At 32.3% G+C, this 16,159-nt stretch overlaps 1 long non-coding RNA gene across 1 annotated transcript in view; it reads left to right on the top strand.

Annotated features, from left to right (window-relative positions):
* Window positions 1-659, top strand: part of LOC127729990 (uncharacterized) — a 53,099-nt gene extending 52,440 nt beyond the window's left edge. The window contains exon 3 of the long non-coding RNA XR_007994922.1: window positions 540-659. This is a non-coding gene — a long non-coding RNA (uncharacterized LOC127729990). The remainder of the gene's footprint in view (window positions 1-539) is intronic.
* The last annotated feature ends 15,500 nt before the right edge of the window (window positions 660-16,159 follow it).

Genomic DNA, 16,159 nt, shown 5'->3' with positions numbered 1-16,159 from the left:
ATTTTAAAGAGGTTACTGATATGTAAACTGGTTCGCTGAATCAAGAACTTGACATCAAGCAGACTTTTTATTAAGTTTTTGAGTTAATCGGACCACACATAATAAATAACTTCTAAAAACAAATGTGTTTAATCCTAAATTAATCTCGATGAGTGGTATAATAAAATTTTATAAAAAAAAAACGTACAATTCAGGCAAACTAGCATCAAATACAAGAAGAAGTTAAAAAAAATATATCATTGCACAAACATTGTCATTATTATTTAAAAACAAATTTAAACTCTGACCTTTATATTCAAACTCGAAGTCCAACTCTAAATATTAACTCGAAGTTTAACTCTACTCTACGAAAGCCTATTAGGGTCACAAAAAAAAATTATTTATCTCGTATAAATATCTCGTAATTACGAGAAAACTATCGCGTAATTACGAGATAATTATCGCGTAATTACGAGATAGATATTTTTTTGTGTGACCCTTATAGGCTTTCGTACTATTGACTTAAATTTCCGTCGACTGCATTTTTTTTATAATTTCAGGATTTTTTTACTGAATAACGTTGGTTATTAGAGAACAGAAAGCAAGAGATAGTTATTTTATATAAACACATCTTTGTATTGATATATCCATTAATAATAAACATAATTCGTTGTTAATAATATTATTGTTTGTCTAAACAAAATAAAGAAAAACATCAGTAATTACGAAAAGTGGAAAGACCTTTTGATTTTGTTCTGATTATTTTTTTATCTTCTGCCGTCTGAGATTTTTTTTGTTACTTGACATATCGAAAGGATTTTTGACCCATGATATTGTACAGTGATTACGATTTCCCCATTCACCCTGCGTGACCAAATACTTTTTCTTATAGGAGTTATCTCCCCACAACCCCTTTTCTTGCTATCTATATTTCTCTGAAACCGTAAAAGATGTCGACACATTTTTTTCCAAATTGTTCGTATAGTCTTAAGGATGTTTTGGTTATGTTATACCGAAGTAATCCTATGACATCTTATGGGAGTTATTTCCCTTTTCAAATTTAAAAATTCATACACCACAAGTCATAGATACCTAAAGTCTTTTAATATTAAGTCCTTGGTCCATTTGGAGGAAATTGAGGTCAAGGTCAAAGGTCAAGGTCTTGTTCTTAATTTTGATTTTGCTTGTTATCTTTATTCCAAAGAAACCGTAACAGTTAATAATGAGATTCTTTTGCCAAATAATTGTTTACGACATGGAGCAATGTTTTGGTGACCCTTTATACATGTAGGAGTTCTCTCCCTTTATATATTTGAAATCAGTAAAACTCCTCAACCATACAAGTGAATGGATTGGGGTCTTTCGATATGAGATCACTGACCTATGACCTTGAAATTAGGCTCAAGGTCAAAGTTCAATTTGACGTTCTAGATTTTGACCTTTGCTAAAAATTGACTCTACATATAAATCAGAAAACCTTCATAACTAAACGTTTATTTTATTTTACAAAACTGGAATATGCCTTAATTTATACTATTTCAAATTATCTTAAACTTCCGTATTTACCGCCTTTAGCCACTTGTCGTTCCATGTTGTCGTTTTTGTTTGTTGAAATCGTTCTTTAGATACATTCTAACTGGAACGTAGTCCTTCTGTGTTTTTTTTTATCGACGGTAGCCTAGTTTGAAGACGATCTAAAAAGATGGAACCTAAATGGAATTGAATTTCGAATGTTGCCTCCTTCTTGACAATCAAATTGTTGCCACTTTTAAAGTATTGCACGTCTGATTCAACTACACAAATGAACAATAAAATTTAGCTTTTGTTTTTTTTACTTTTTTTCTGAGGATTAACAATTCACAGAGAACTTTTATGTGTATTTCTGTGAGGAAATAATTAGGTTGAAAGAACAGAATTAAGGTGACTTGAAATGATTAGTAAATACTGTTATGTGAGATTAACCTTTTAAGGTTACTAAAAGACGTAACCAGGTTTGCTCGGATGTTGTGTTATATGAAGGAATCAAACATGTCTACTGAGATGTAATAAGCCCTGGATACCGAAGATAAACAATCGGAATAATAAAAAAAAAAAAAAAAATTACAAAGCAATCTTATATTATTAATGACCCGGGTGTAATTAGCACCTCACACAAGCTTAACTAGTTTAACACCCGGAGATTAAGAATAACCAACCGCATTTAATAAAGCGCACAAAAGATTACGAGTCTCAGTGAAAAAGGTATCTACGTTTTGGCAAAAATCACGACAGAGATATTATAAGTTATATGGTTTGCTACTGACTCACTACGGATCCATAGAGGATTAGTAAAATTCATAAGGGTGAGACCGAAGGCCGAATCCCCTATGACTTTTACTTACCCTCTATGGTCCGTAGAAGGTCAGTAGTGAACAGTATAACGAATTTATCGCACACGGGACTTTTCCTGTCCCGTTTTGTAGAAAAAAAAAACAACGAAATTCAATAACATCAATAGATTGCGTCACCATTAATAGTAAACGTGACGTCATGAACCCCATATGAAATCTACTGACCACATACTATAAGTTATATGGTTCGCTACTGACCCCCTACGGATCCATAGAGGGTTAGTAAAATCCATAGGGGGTGAGGCCGAAGGCCGAATCTCCTATGACTTTTATTCACCCTCTATGGTCCGTAGGGGGTCAGTAGTGAACCGTATAACGAATTTATCGCACGTAGGACTTTTTCTGCTGCTTTTTGTAGAAAAATAAACCATGCAACACAACAACATCAATAGATGACGTCACCATTAACAGTAGACGTGACGTCATGAACCCCCTATGAAATTTACTAACCCCCTACGGATCCATAGGGGTCACCACGTGACGGCGTTAAACCAATGACAACGTGATAATTTACCCGCGGTGCGATAAGGATTCATAGGGGTCACCACGTGACGGCGTTAAACAAATCATAACGTCATAATTTATCAGAGGTGCGATAAAGATAGATAGATAGATTTATTTGATCAAATAACATCATAAAACATCACAAAAGTAGTATAAAACAATAGCAGACAAGTTTACATACTAAAATCATAAAACAATTGATGATACCTAATCAGGATTGCCCATGAAAGCCATACGGCTTATATATATAATTATTTCCAATAGGGTTCCTTTATGTTACATTTTTAAACATATTGAATATAGTTATATAAGAAATCATGACTTTGGCAGGTTTTATGTTAATTATGTTAAAATTATAATTTACGATGACTTTGAATATTCAATAAAATAAAAGTTTGCTATTAAAATCGTTGCTTTCCTTTTTTGACAGAAAATCTTTAACACCAGATTAGTAAGATTCAAAATATTTGTTGCTCTTTAATTCATTTGGCAACACATTCCAATCCTTTATAGCATTATAATTAAATGTTAAAGCCTGCTGCCCTTTTATAGGTGGTTTAAAAAATTATATTCACTAGATCTTGTTGAATAATTATATCAATCTTTCATCTTAGTTAAATTTCCTTGCATGTAGTAAGGGGTTTTGTTTTGGAATATTTTATATACATGGTTGAGTCTTAGTTATTTGACTCTATTTTTCTACATTAAAAAAACCAATGCTATTTAGTACATTAAAGTTTACAGAAGTTCTATTTCCCATATCTTTAATAAATCTACCAGATTTATTTTGAAGTTTTGAAATATTTTTTAACTAGTTTTCAAACTTTTTACACAAACAAGAATACCACGCTGAAAATGCATAATCCAAATGGCATTGCTATATATAGTTTTTCTAGAGTTTTCTGATAGACATCGACCATGTATATAAAGGAACTTCAGTCTTGCATTCACTTTTTGTAAAATATTACTGACAATAATTTCCCTAGACAAATATCTGTATATGTTTAGGCCCAAGTATTTTACACAATCTTGAGCTGGAATAATATGGTTATTGCAGCTGACTTGAAAATTTTCAACCTTTTCAAGTTTGCGTTTAGAACCAAACAAAATACTTTCAGTTTTGCCCAGATGAAGGGATAATTTGTTATCAATTAACAGTTGACTGCAAGACTGGGGTCCCTTTCCAAGTTTTTCAGATATTACCCCCGGGTTCTCACGTGAAAATAAAATTGTGCTATCATCAGCATATAATAATAATTTACAATCGGAACTTATACTAATAGACATATCATTTACATAATACAAAAAATTAAAGTGGACCCAAAATACTACCTTGAGGTAATCCACATGTAACTGTTTGAAAATTAGATTCAAAGCCATTTACATTTACTTTCTGCTTTCTCTCTGTCAAATAAGATTTTAACCATTCTATGGATTTTACACTTTACACTCATTGTTTGTAGTTTGTTACATAAACTATAGAATGGTCAACTGTATCAAAAGCTTTTTATAGATCTAACGTTATCATACATGTACCAGTGTAGAGCACAATAGATGACAATGTTTTTAATATGATCAAGTAAATGAATTAAACATGTCACCGTAGACCTAAAGCTAGACTGAAAGCTATATAACAAATCTTTTTTAACTAAATAATTTTCAAACTGAGAATAAATCGATTTCTCGAGAATTTTAGATACGATAACGAAAATGATAAGAAGCCTATAATATCCAACCTCTAGTCTGCTGTTCTTTTTATACTCTAGCTTTTTTCATGTCATCTGAGACAATACCACTGACGATAGACAGATTAACTAAATATTTTACAGGTTTTGTTTTAAATACATGCACCATCTCTTATGAACCGCGGAGGAATACCATCGAAACCGGTACTCTTACATGGATTTAAACGTTCTAACTCTTTAAAAACAAATTCTTCACTCATAGGTTTTAATTTCGAAGTAAGTATTACTTAAATACACTTTTCAATAAAAAATCTTACAAATGTGTGTACTATCATCAAAAACCATTGAAGCTGATGGTAATTATGAAACCAGAGAGGCAGCCACATTAGTCAAAAATATGTTAAAATGATTTGCCACTGCATTTGGATCAATGTTATTTTCATTTTCTATATTAGAAACTATATTGCTCTTTTCTTTCTGCTTTGCCCAAATTTTTGATGAACTGCTTTCAAAGACTTTTTGGACTATTTTTATTTTCTTCAATCTTGTTCTCAAAATATGTAGATCTTGCTTCTTTGACAACTCTTTGTGTTGTGTTTCTATATTTGAAAAATTCTGAGAAAAAATGTTTGCTACCAGTTTTTTTTATACATGCATAATAAATGGTCTCGATTTTTTATTAGTTCCAAAATATCTGATGTAATCCAGAGTTCTGTGTGTTTTTTTAACCTTTACTTCTCTTATTTATGCTACCTCATCTAGAACTGATATAAACATATCTCTAAATATACCCCAAGCCAAATTTATATATTTACATATATATAATTTTGACCAATTAGCTGCATTTAGTTTCTAAATAAACTTTTTTTTTTCAATTTTCCTTGCACAGTATATAAGGAAATGACCACTCAAATAAATATTTAAGACTCTTGACTGACTAACATTTTCTTCACAAATTACAATATGGTCAATTAATGTTCTAATAGTATATGTTGTTCTAGTTGGCTCTTTTATAAGCTGTTTTAGATTAACCAAATTTAACATATTGGTATAGTTTCCACATAAGAAAGACATTTTATTTATTAAGCAAATGTTTATATCACCTAAAACAAACAGTCCAAATCCATGATTTATTTTATTTAATACTTCAAACAAATTTAAGAAATTACTAGAAGATGCCCGCGAAATCGCGGTGCAGTTTGGCAAGTGTTGAAACAAAGAGTGTAAAGGGTGCCTGTGTTTACACATAAAAAGGGGGTAGATGTCCGGACGTCGGGTGCCTGTGTTTACACATAAAAAGGGGGGAGGATCACTTCGACACGTTCAACGCCCATTTCATTTTTGGACAGTTCTGCACCTGAGTAAAAAGGATGGATGTCTGTCGTTTAATTTAGCAAAATGATGCACTTACCATACAATCCAGGATCCTTATAGGCCTAACTGTCCTATTTTCTATCCTTTCTTCTTACTTTCACTTGAATTTCGCGGGCAGTACGTCGACTGAGCATGCACGAAAGCGTATAAGACACGGATCGATAACGGTCTCCAAATTTGGATATTATCTCAAAAATTGGCATTTTCTGTGGAAAAAAGATTGTTTCAAAGACAAATTTAGGAAATACAAAACACTACATTTATACGTCATATCACAAATATTTCCGACTTTGTATGGTTTTAGAGGAGTTGCGGCTCAATGAAATCGGTCTCTTCCTTTAGTAGTATAGATTATCAACATCGTCAGAATGAAGATTGAGTATAGGTAAAAATGCCAGGTCTTTTCGAACAAACCTGTACACACCACCTCCATTTCTGCATCTATCTGATCTTACCACACAACAGCCATCGATGAAGATTTCAGCACTTGTGATTGATTCGTCAAGCCATGTTTCTGTAACTGACATAACTGCTGCCTTAGTTCGCATAGCAATATTCCGCAATTCCAATATTTTCGGAAGGAGCGATCTTGAATTGCAATGTATAAAATGTAGACCTCTATTCTCAAAAGGTTTTAAATGTTAATAAATGGTAAAACTAGGTATAATATAAAGCCTTAGGATTTATTTGGCGCAACTGTAACTACTGCATTGCAATAACGTTGACGTGCGTTTCATTAGGTAAACGAAAACGAATCGTTTGAATTTCCAATCGTTTAACAATCGCTATTTATTTATAGAACGGGAATCCCAGAAAATGAGCTCTCTTAAACATTTGTGTTTGGAAGTAACCCTTCGTAGCAGATGAAATAGAAATAGCAAAGAGAAATCCAAAAAGTATATATTAATTAAAAACCCTCTAGATTATTTCTATAATTTATTATATTTTAAATAACACCCTGATTTTTTGTCGAGGATCAGTATTTTATACTAATTTGCTGCATTTGAAGAACTTTCTTTCTGATATACATATGTGCATTGTATATATTTTACATATCCATTCTTTTGTTAAAAAAAATAAATAATACTCGCATTCATTAGATAAACAAACCAAAATTTAATCAAGCTTTCATTAGAATTTAGAAAATATAGTCAATTATATTCAAAAAGGGAGTGGTACTTGCATGAAGTATGGTATAGTTGTTATCTTTTACCAATGACCTTTTAAATTCACATGGAAATAATTAGTGAGCTGAGAAATTTCAAAACGGTTATTATCGACTTTTTATGCTGATTTCTTTTTATTTGATAAACTTTCAATACCGTTACCCTTTCCTTTTCCTACTAAGACACGATTATAGAAAACTCTATAAGATACGCACCTATATTATAATGAGAGCAAAATAATTTACAGTTTCCTTTAAGTTCACAAAACAAAAGCTGCACGAGTCTGTCTTATTTGTTTTATGTGTTATACATCAAGTAAAGGTCGGTTAGATTTTCCAGTTCTTAAATGTTCACACATTTTTCAAAATTTAGATCCCATAAAAAATTTTGCAGCTGCAGTAAATTCCATAGAAAACTTTGCAAATTTATACATATTATTCTTTGTCTTTTAGCAAGATGAAAGGTGTCGACACAATGTTTATAACTTATTATGTTGCCATTTGCATTCTTCCCATACGAAAGAAGCTGGTAAAATACAGACAAAAACGACCTGTCTAACTCTATCTTTAAACATTTTAAGACTGTTTTGCGCGGTTTCGTGTTGCTCAGTCTTTAGTTTTCTCTATTGTATGTTTTTATACTTTTGTTTGTCTTTTGGTATTTTTTCGTTTTTTTTGTTTTTGCATGACGTTCTTAGTTTTTCATCGACTTGTAAGTTTGAATAACTCTTTGGTATTTGTCTTTTGCCTCTCCTTTGATCATATATATATACAGTCATGATAAACTATTGTCTTTTACTGTTTGACTGTTTATCTTGGATTTTGATCAAAAAGTCTATGTATTTCTCTTTCTTAATTCTAAATAAAATTGAGAATGGAAATGGGGAATGTGTCAAAGAGACAACAACCCGACCATAGAACAGACAACAGCAGAAGGTCACCAACAGGTCTTCAATGCAGCGAGAAATTCCCGCACCCGGAGGCGTCCTTCAGCTGGCCCCTAAACAAATATATATACTAGTTCAGTGATAATGAACGCCATACTAAACTCCAAATTGTACACAAGAAACTAAAATTAAATAATACAAGACTAACAAAGGCTAGAGGCTCCTGACTTGGGACAGGCGCAAAAATGCGGCGGGGTTAAACATGTTTATGAGATCTCAACCCTCCCCCTATACCTCTAGCCAATGTAGGAAAGTAAACGCATAACAATACGCACATTAAAATTCAGTTCAAGAGAAGTGCGAGTCTGATGTCAGAAGATGAAACCAAAGAAAATAAACAAAATGACAATAATACATAAATAACAACAGACTACTAGCAGTTAAATGGTGTTTTAATATGGCATTAAGGGGCCTCGGTGGCCGAGTGGTCTATGTAGTTACTACTGTAATCACTAGCCAGTCAACACTGAGGTTGTGAGTGTACCCCGCTCGTGTGGGTACACTCGACTCCAATCTTAATTGACTAGGATTGTCAGTTTTCCTATCGACGGTCGGTGATTTTCTCCAAGCACTCCGGCTTCCTCCACCAATAAAAACTGGCCGCCACGAAATAGGCCAAAAGCGGTGCTTAAAAGTGGCGTTAAAACACCAAAAATCAAATCAAATCAAATATGGCATTAAAACTTATAAAAAACTAAATATATTCATTGTTAATTTATGCAATTTTCAGGCTTACATTCAAGTACCTATAGTCTTGGTGATTGAAATTTTAAAGAGGTATACCTACATGGACCGTTAATGAAAACCACTATGCATAAAAAGTAAACAGTATTCGGCATGGAAAAACAATGATTTTGTTCATGTAAATTATAAAGCTCATTACTGGAATACTTGTTAGCTTATTTCTTAAATAATTGCTGAAAAAAGTGAAGATCAATGCTTATTTTATTGAAGAACGTCATAGAAATCCCTCTGTATGCAAGTTCGTGTCATTTTTGTTGAGTCTGCAACGAAAGTCGCGGAAGCGAAACATAACGATCCTACATACTGTTGTCGTCGGCAACATTTAATTTTAGTCTATGGTTATAAAATATTTCTACATAAACCTTTCATGGAATTTTACGAAACTGAGACAAAAACTTCTTCATGATCAAATTAAAGACAGTTAAAAGAGCAAAAGAGGTAGGACTAATTTCCCTGAATTTATTTCACAACAGGGCCATATTAAAAAAGTCTTTCATTCTTTACTTCAATTCACGGTATCACAGCCCAATGTGTGTATAGGTTTAAATTATAATGTCTTATTTCTAAATATAAAAACCCGAATAAAGCCTAAAAAACACAATTTTAACAGATTTTGCCAATTTTTAAATATTTTTCCTTAAAATATATAGGAAGGACTTTTGAATCCAAAACTAAAATTGTGTGGAAAGAAAGCTATGAATTGTCTTTAATATAAATAAGTTCACTTTGGTTAGCGACATCTTCCGAAGCAAAATTTGATAACCACCTGTTGATATTAAGAAAAACTACGTGCTTTCAATGGTCCATTCGATTCGATTGACAAGGATTTGCCTCCCCTTGTGGAGCATCTACGATGACCCCCAGTAAGTAGTGGATTTCGATGTCACCTTGATGATGTTATATTTGAGACCCTTTGACAAAAAGAAGACAGTTTAGAATCATCGGTGTTATATCGTCCTGAACATGCATGAAATATTTGCCACTGAGCATTAAGCAACCAACAATCAATCATTCAATTGGTGTTATATTGGAAACATATACAGTAATAAAAATGTGCTTGGTAAATAAAGATATGGACACATGTGTCCCTCCGCAGCAAGAGGGTTAAAAGTTTTTGATTTGTAAATGTTATATTGTTTTTGCCAGCATCTTATTTTCGTCTCGCTATTTTTAAAACGTACATTTAAGAAAAATCACTTATACTTGAATCCTTGTAAAGTCTGTTGTATTGTTCATGCAATTTGACATTCATACATTTTGTTTTCCTTATTTTTCAAATTCGGATCTGAACAAAAAGAGCAAATTGACCTGTTTGTACATTTTCATAATTTTAGCAGCTGCTGCATAATATTACATTATCTATAAGCAATAGGTGTTATTTGTGAAAATCCTAGTATTTTGAAGGTCACCATGAAACATTCATATTATGACCTTAAATATTTTAATTAACGGACATTTTAATTTTTGAAAACAGGGTTTATTTTTAAGTTATAATTTGGCACTCTCGTTTGTATTTTGACACATTTAATTATACTGTTGCTTCTTATAGCGCACTATAAGATATGAATAAGTTCTTCAATAGACAGTCAAGGAACTAAAAAAAATCATAACTAATCAGTTTGTCCGTTTCACTTTTCACAAGAATTTATAACCAAAAAGGACAAAAGGTTTAGCCAAAACCGGGCAAGGAATTAGAGCTTTGCATGAGGGAGATATATTCCTTAGTGTTATATCATTTCATTTCTTTTGTAACAGCAAATTTAAAAAAAAAATAATATCCGTATTTTCATGCCACTAACGAAGTACTGATTACTGGTCTGGTGAAACCCTCCAGGACGAACAGTCCACCAGCAGAGGTATCGACTCAGTTGTAATTATAACACTAAAGGTACCAATTTTACTGCACCAGATACGTATTTTGACAAAAACTGTCTCTTCAGTTATACTCGAGGCAAAAATATTTGAAAATCCAAAACTTATTAAAGAAATGAAGAGGTTATAACCAACGAGGACAACATATTAGTCAAAACCGGGCAAGGAATTAGAGCTTTGCATGAGGGAGATATATTCTTTAATTTCTAATTAATTCAAACATTTTGTAACAGCAAATTTGAATAACACAATATCTGTATTTTTATGCCACTACCTAAGTACTGACTACTAAGCTGGTGATACCCTCGTGGACTCACCGTCCACAATCAGAGGTATCAAACACAATATCTGTATTTTTATGCCACTACCTAAGTACTGACTACTAGGCTGGTGATACCCTCGTGGACTCACCGTCCACAATCAGAGGTATCAAACACAATATCTGTATTTTTATGCCACTACCTAAGTACTGACTACTAAGCTGGTGATACCCTCGTGGAGTCACCGTACACAATCAGAGGTATCAAACACAATATCTGTATTTTTATGCCACTACCTAAGTACTGACTACTAAGCTGGTGATACCCTCGTGGACTCACCGTCCACAATCAGAGGTATCAAACACAATATCTGTATTTTTATGCCACTACCTAAGTACTGACTACTAAGCTGGTGATACCCTCGTGGACTCACCGTCCACAATCAGAGGTATCAAACACAATATCTGTATTTTTATGCCACTACCTAAGTACTGACTACTAAGCTGGTGATACCCTCGTGGACTCACCGTCCACCAGCAGAGGTATCGACCCAGTGTAGAAATAACATTAACGGTACCAATGTTACTGTACTAGATGCGCATTTCGACAATCAATGTCTCTTCATTGATACTCGAATCCAAAACATTTGAAAATCCAAAATTTATTAAAGAAAGGAAGAGCTTATAACCAAAAACGACAAACTATATAGCCAAAATCAGGCAAGGAATCAGAGCTTTGCTAGAGGGCAATATAATCCTAAATTTTAAATAATTTCAAAAGTTTGTTGACCTTAGATAAATTTGGCTATTCTGATTATGCGAAAGGTACCAACACAATCTAAGAATGGAAAACTCTTTCAGCTGATCCTTTATGTAACAAGATTAGTGTTTTATTTTAAATTGACATGGATAGTAGATTGACAACATATCAGTTTCAGGAATATGAAAGTTGTTTTTCATTCGTTTGAAGTGTTTGTGATTTTGATTTTGCAATTTGATAAGGGACTTTCCGTTTTGAATTTTCCTTGGATTTCGGTATATTTGTTATTTTACCTTATATAAGCACAACAATAGGTGGTTTAAACTGTATGGATTGTATTAAATGAAATTCATGTGTTTGTTATTTTTTCGCCTCCTGTGTGAACGAAAAAAAGGTATCTGTAAATCAAGGTAACTTTTAATTTTTCTGAAAATTGAAATGCTTTTAAAATTTGTTTATCTAGCTTCTGTCATGCATGCAAACTTTTTCAGGTAAACTTGTATGTCTGTACTCGGGATAAATTTTATTGTGTAAACACAACATTATTTTTCATAGCCATCCGATGAAACTTAAATTTCATCAAATGGAATTAACAAATATGGTCGTGTTATCACCACACATTCTACTCTGAGTACAGACAAAACGATGCAACTAGGAAAGTTTCAAGGAATGGCTGGACCTAGTTATACAAAAGTTATCTACATTTTATCTTTCAGAAAACTTACCTGCATTTTGATGTGCATTTTATCCCCCAGTCTACAGAAGATAGCAAAATAAATAAACGCCTGAGTTTCATTTGATACGGTCCACACAGTGTCAATGACCTATTGCTGTGCAGATAACTCTTTCCCTCTATTGTTCTTGTAAATCCACACAGTTCACATCATTTATTATATCAAGGGAGCTTCTCAAACCTCTTTCCAAACTTAGTTTATTTTGGCACCTTCTGCAGGAATTAAAAATAAAGAGCAAAATCCGGTTCAGTTTTTAACTTTTTTAGACTTCAAATCAATTTAAATTTTATTTATTAGGTCCAACCATGCTTTTAAAACTTCTCCGGGTGCACAAGTTTGTCTTTACTCAAAGTGACATTTGTGGTGTAAATGCAGTCATATTTGGCAAATACACGATAAAAAAAAAATAGATTCTATTATTTACATGGGATAAGTGCTTGTGAAATTGATTATCTCAGAAATAAATGAACATCGGTCCAACATTTTACTTTTGCTGGAGCGTCAGTTTTGTGACTGTCTGCGTGTAATATCAATCTTAAAAGGATGGGTATGTTTTTTCTGATGACCAGAGGAAAGATCATCATTAATGTATTCAGATATTAATAAAGGAAGGAGTTAATTTGTGCAATTTTAACTAAACGAAGGACATTCTGTCAAATGTAACTAATGAATTTAAATTAAAATACTTAAATAATAATTCAAAAACTGGATAAAACATGGGTTGGTGACCGCAAGTCCACGATGTATCACCTCCCAAGTAGCTGAGTACTACGAAAATCCCATAACATTATAAATAGTGTTTAATAAAATTAGTAGTGATAAAACTTACAAATTCCTTTGAACTTTAGGAAAGTTTTCATTGGGGGAGGATGGATGCTATTCTTTTGCCCTTGTTCGGTTATATTATATCTTTAACGTTGGCATTAAGTTTGAATTATTTTGTAAATATTGTAGCCTTAAGCGTACATGTAAATAAAAATTCTTTATTTATAGAAATGTGCATCTAGTGCAGTTTAACTCGTGTCCTTTAATGTCATTGTTATTCACATAGAAGATATTGAACAAAGCGATATGTACAGCAAACTTGAAGTTACTTATTTTACTATTTTTCGGGAGTAATTATAAAGTAATAAACCGTTATACTGTTGATCTATTATTATGCGTTAGATACCAATTTTCGCATATTTCGTGGGTACAGGGGAACCATGAATTTAAATTGTCAACAGATTATAAATGGCTATAGGAATATATGCAGACTTCAGCATAACCACGGAATTAAATACCTACGAAAGTGCAAGTTTTCCTCAATCCACGAAATTGGTATCAACGAAAATAAATGAATCCACAGTATAATCTATCTGTATAGATGACCACTAATGTGTTCCACCTGTTCTCTTTTTCTTGTTTATAACATCACCGATTGCGACTCATCACTGGATTATTACTTTCCATGAGGAACACGAAAACTGCAACAGGAACAGTCATCCTTTCGTCATCTGAATTTACCCCTGAAGTGTACAATCCCCTTAGGCAATTTCTTTAGGAAAAGACCTAAAGAAAAAAATCTTGAGAACTGTTGTTTGCCTAAAAGGTGGCAAAGGTGTAAGTAAATTAATGTTTCATCTTAATATCATTCAAGACCTTTGAGTCAATGTTTTTTTTAAGAAACAATGACTGTTGATATTAAAATCAAACGGAATTTTTGAAGAAAAGAATATATACATTCATCAATTAAAAGGAATGATGTTCGAACGTTCGCAATTTTAAAATTTATTGATTTAGTTTCATCATTATTACTAAAATATGCAATTTTCAAAAAGCTGATGTATATCCACTTATGTGCAACATAGGTGGCTTTAGGGTACATTGAAAACTCTTATGTTTTATTTGTATGGCGTACAAGGTAGTGTTTTTTTTTTTTATCTTGGTGATAAATGATAGCAATATGTAGAAAATAGTGAAGTAGATAGGTATTAATCTTAAATTGAAATTTTCGAAATTTTTATAATTGATATGGGGGGCGCTACTTCGAGGACATGCCTTAATATTCAGCCTCTTCTGGAAAAGCTGCGGAAGGAAGAACATACAGAAAATTGATGACATTCAATTTCGTAAAAAAAAATATTTAGTTATGCATTTACACACATTAATACTAGATCATTCAATTTTCCACCGCCTCCACAACCACTTGCAATCAAAAAATGATCAAAGGCACAAATTAGACCTAAAAAAAATTCAAACGTGGAGTGGCACGGCATTGGAGTAAGAACTATCAACAAGATGATGAAGTTTGAATATAGGCATAGTAAAAGAAAAACACTATTTTTAGCAAATTTATAGGGGAGATACCTCTGAATTATTTGACTTTTCAAAATTTTAGATTTTAATGATTGATTACACTTGTCTTCTTACTAATTACAAAACATGCTTTTGTATGTGCCTGTCCCAAGTCATGAGCCTGTAATTCAGTGGTTGTCGTTTGTTGATGTGTTACATATTTGTTTTTCGTTCATTTTTTTTTGTACATAAATTAGGCCGTTAGTTTTCTCGTTTGAATTGTTTTACATTTGTCATTTCGGGGCCTTATATAGCTGACTACGCGGTATGGGCTTTGCTCATTGTTGAAGGCCGTACGGAGACCTATAGTTGCTAATTTCTGTGTCATTTGGTCTTTTGTGAAGAGTTGTCTCATTGGCAATCATACCACATTTTCTTTTTTATATTTTATGGGTCGAGATTCAGCGAACCATAAATAGCATTGTGTGTTTTTTTTTTAAATATAAGGATTACATTTTACCTGAAGCAGAAAAATCTCCACTTTTGAACAATTTATCTCTTTTGTCCTCACAATACTTATTCGGTGCTATTTCATTCCATCTCTTGAAATGACCATTAAATACTGTTTACACTTACAGTGAACTCATATTAAAATTAAATAACTTTGATAATTACAATGAGAAAGTATAATTTTGTAATGACAATCGGACGCATGAATATGTTCTTAATTGGTCAGACAATACTTGGTCATATTTTATGAACATTTATGAACATTTATGAACATAAAACTTCGGCTTCGCCTCGGGCTTGAAATACTAATAAAACATGACCAATTATTGTTTAATTTATAATTTAACTCTATAATCTGAACACTAGTTTACTGAATGATAGTTGTCAGCTTTAGTTTAATCTAACCTAGGTTTGTTATAGATAATAGTTGCTTAAACCAGTCTTTACTTGCTTATTGGTTAATAAAAAAAAAAAGAGTTCTGCGTTATAAATTTTTTGTAGGGTTATTATATAAATTTTCTTTTTCTAATTTTATGCATAGTTTCTACAGTTGCTAACGAACTCTAATCTCTAACATAGCACTAAAAAATGTGATGCGAATATAAATAAATAGATCCGTACACATTTTTTTTTTTAATTATTCATATAAATTCAAAGTTGTACGATATCATTCAAATGAAATATGAGCAATTCTTTTCGATATCTTATTGCGAATGCAAAAATGTTTTTATTTCATCATCGGAACGGATATTTGTCTATATTTTGAAGTAATTTATTATTCAAATTCTGATAAAACAGGACGAAGACTTGACAAAATAAAGATGTATCATTTATGGTTTTTTACCAGCATGACATAGTTCTTTCTTTAGTTCACTCCAAAATATAAGGCATACATATTTTAGTGGATATAATATGCAATGTCTTACCTGTCCTATCAAGAGTTTTTACATGGTCTGTTT

The sequence above is a fragment of the Mytilus californianus genome, unplaced genomic scaffold (assembly GCF_021869535.1).
Source record: "Mytilus californianus isolate M0D057914Y unplaced genomic scaffold, xbMytCali1.0.p SCAF_2, whole genome shotgun sequence".
Classification (NCBI taxonomy): Eukaryota; Metazoa; Mollusca; class Bivalvia; order Mytilida; family Mytilidae; genus Mytilus; species Mytilus californianus.
The sequence above is the reverse complement of the archived record's forward strand: the minus strand, read 5'-3'. Positions and strand labels throughout refer to the sequence as shown.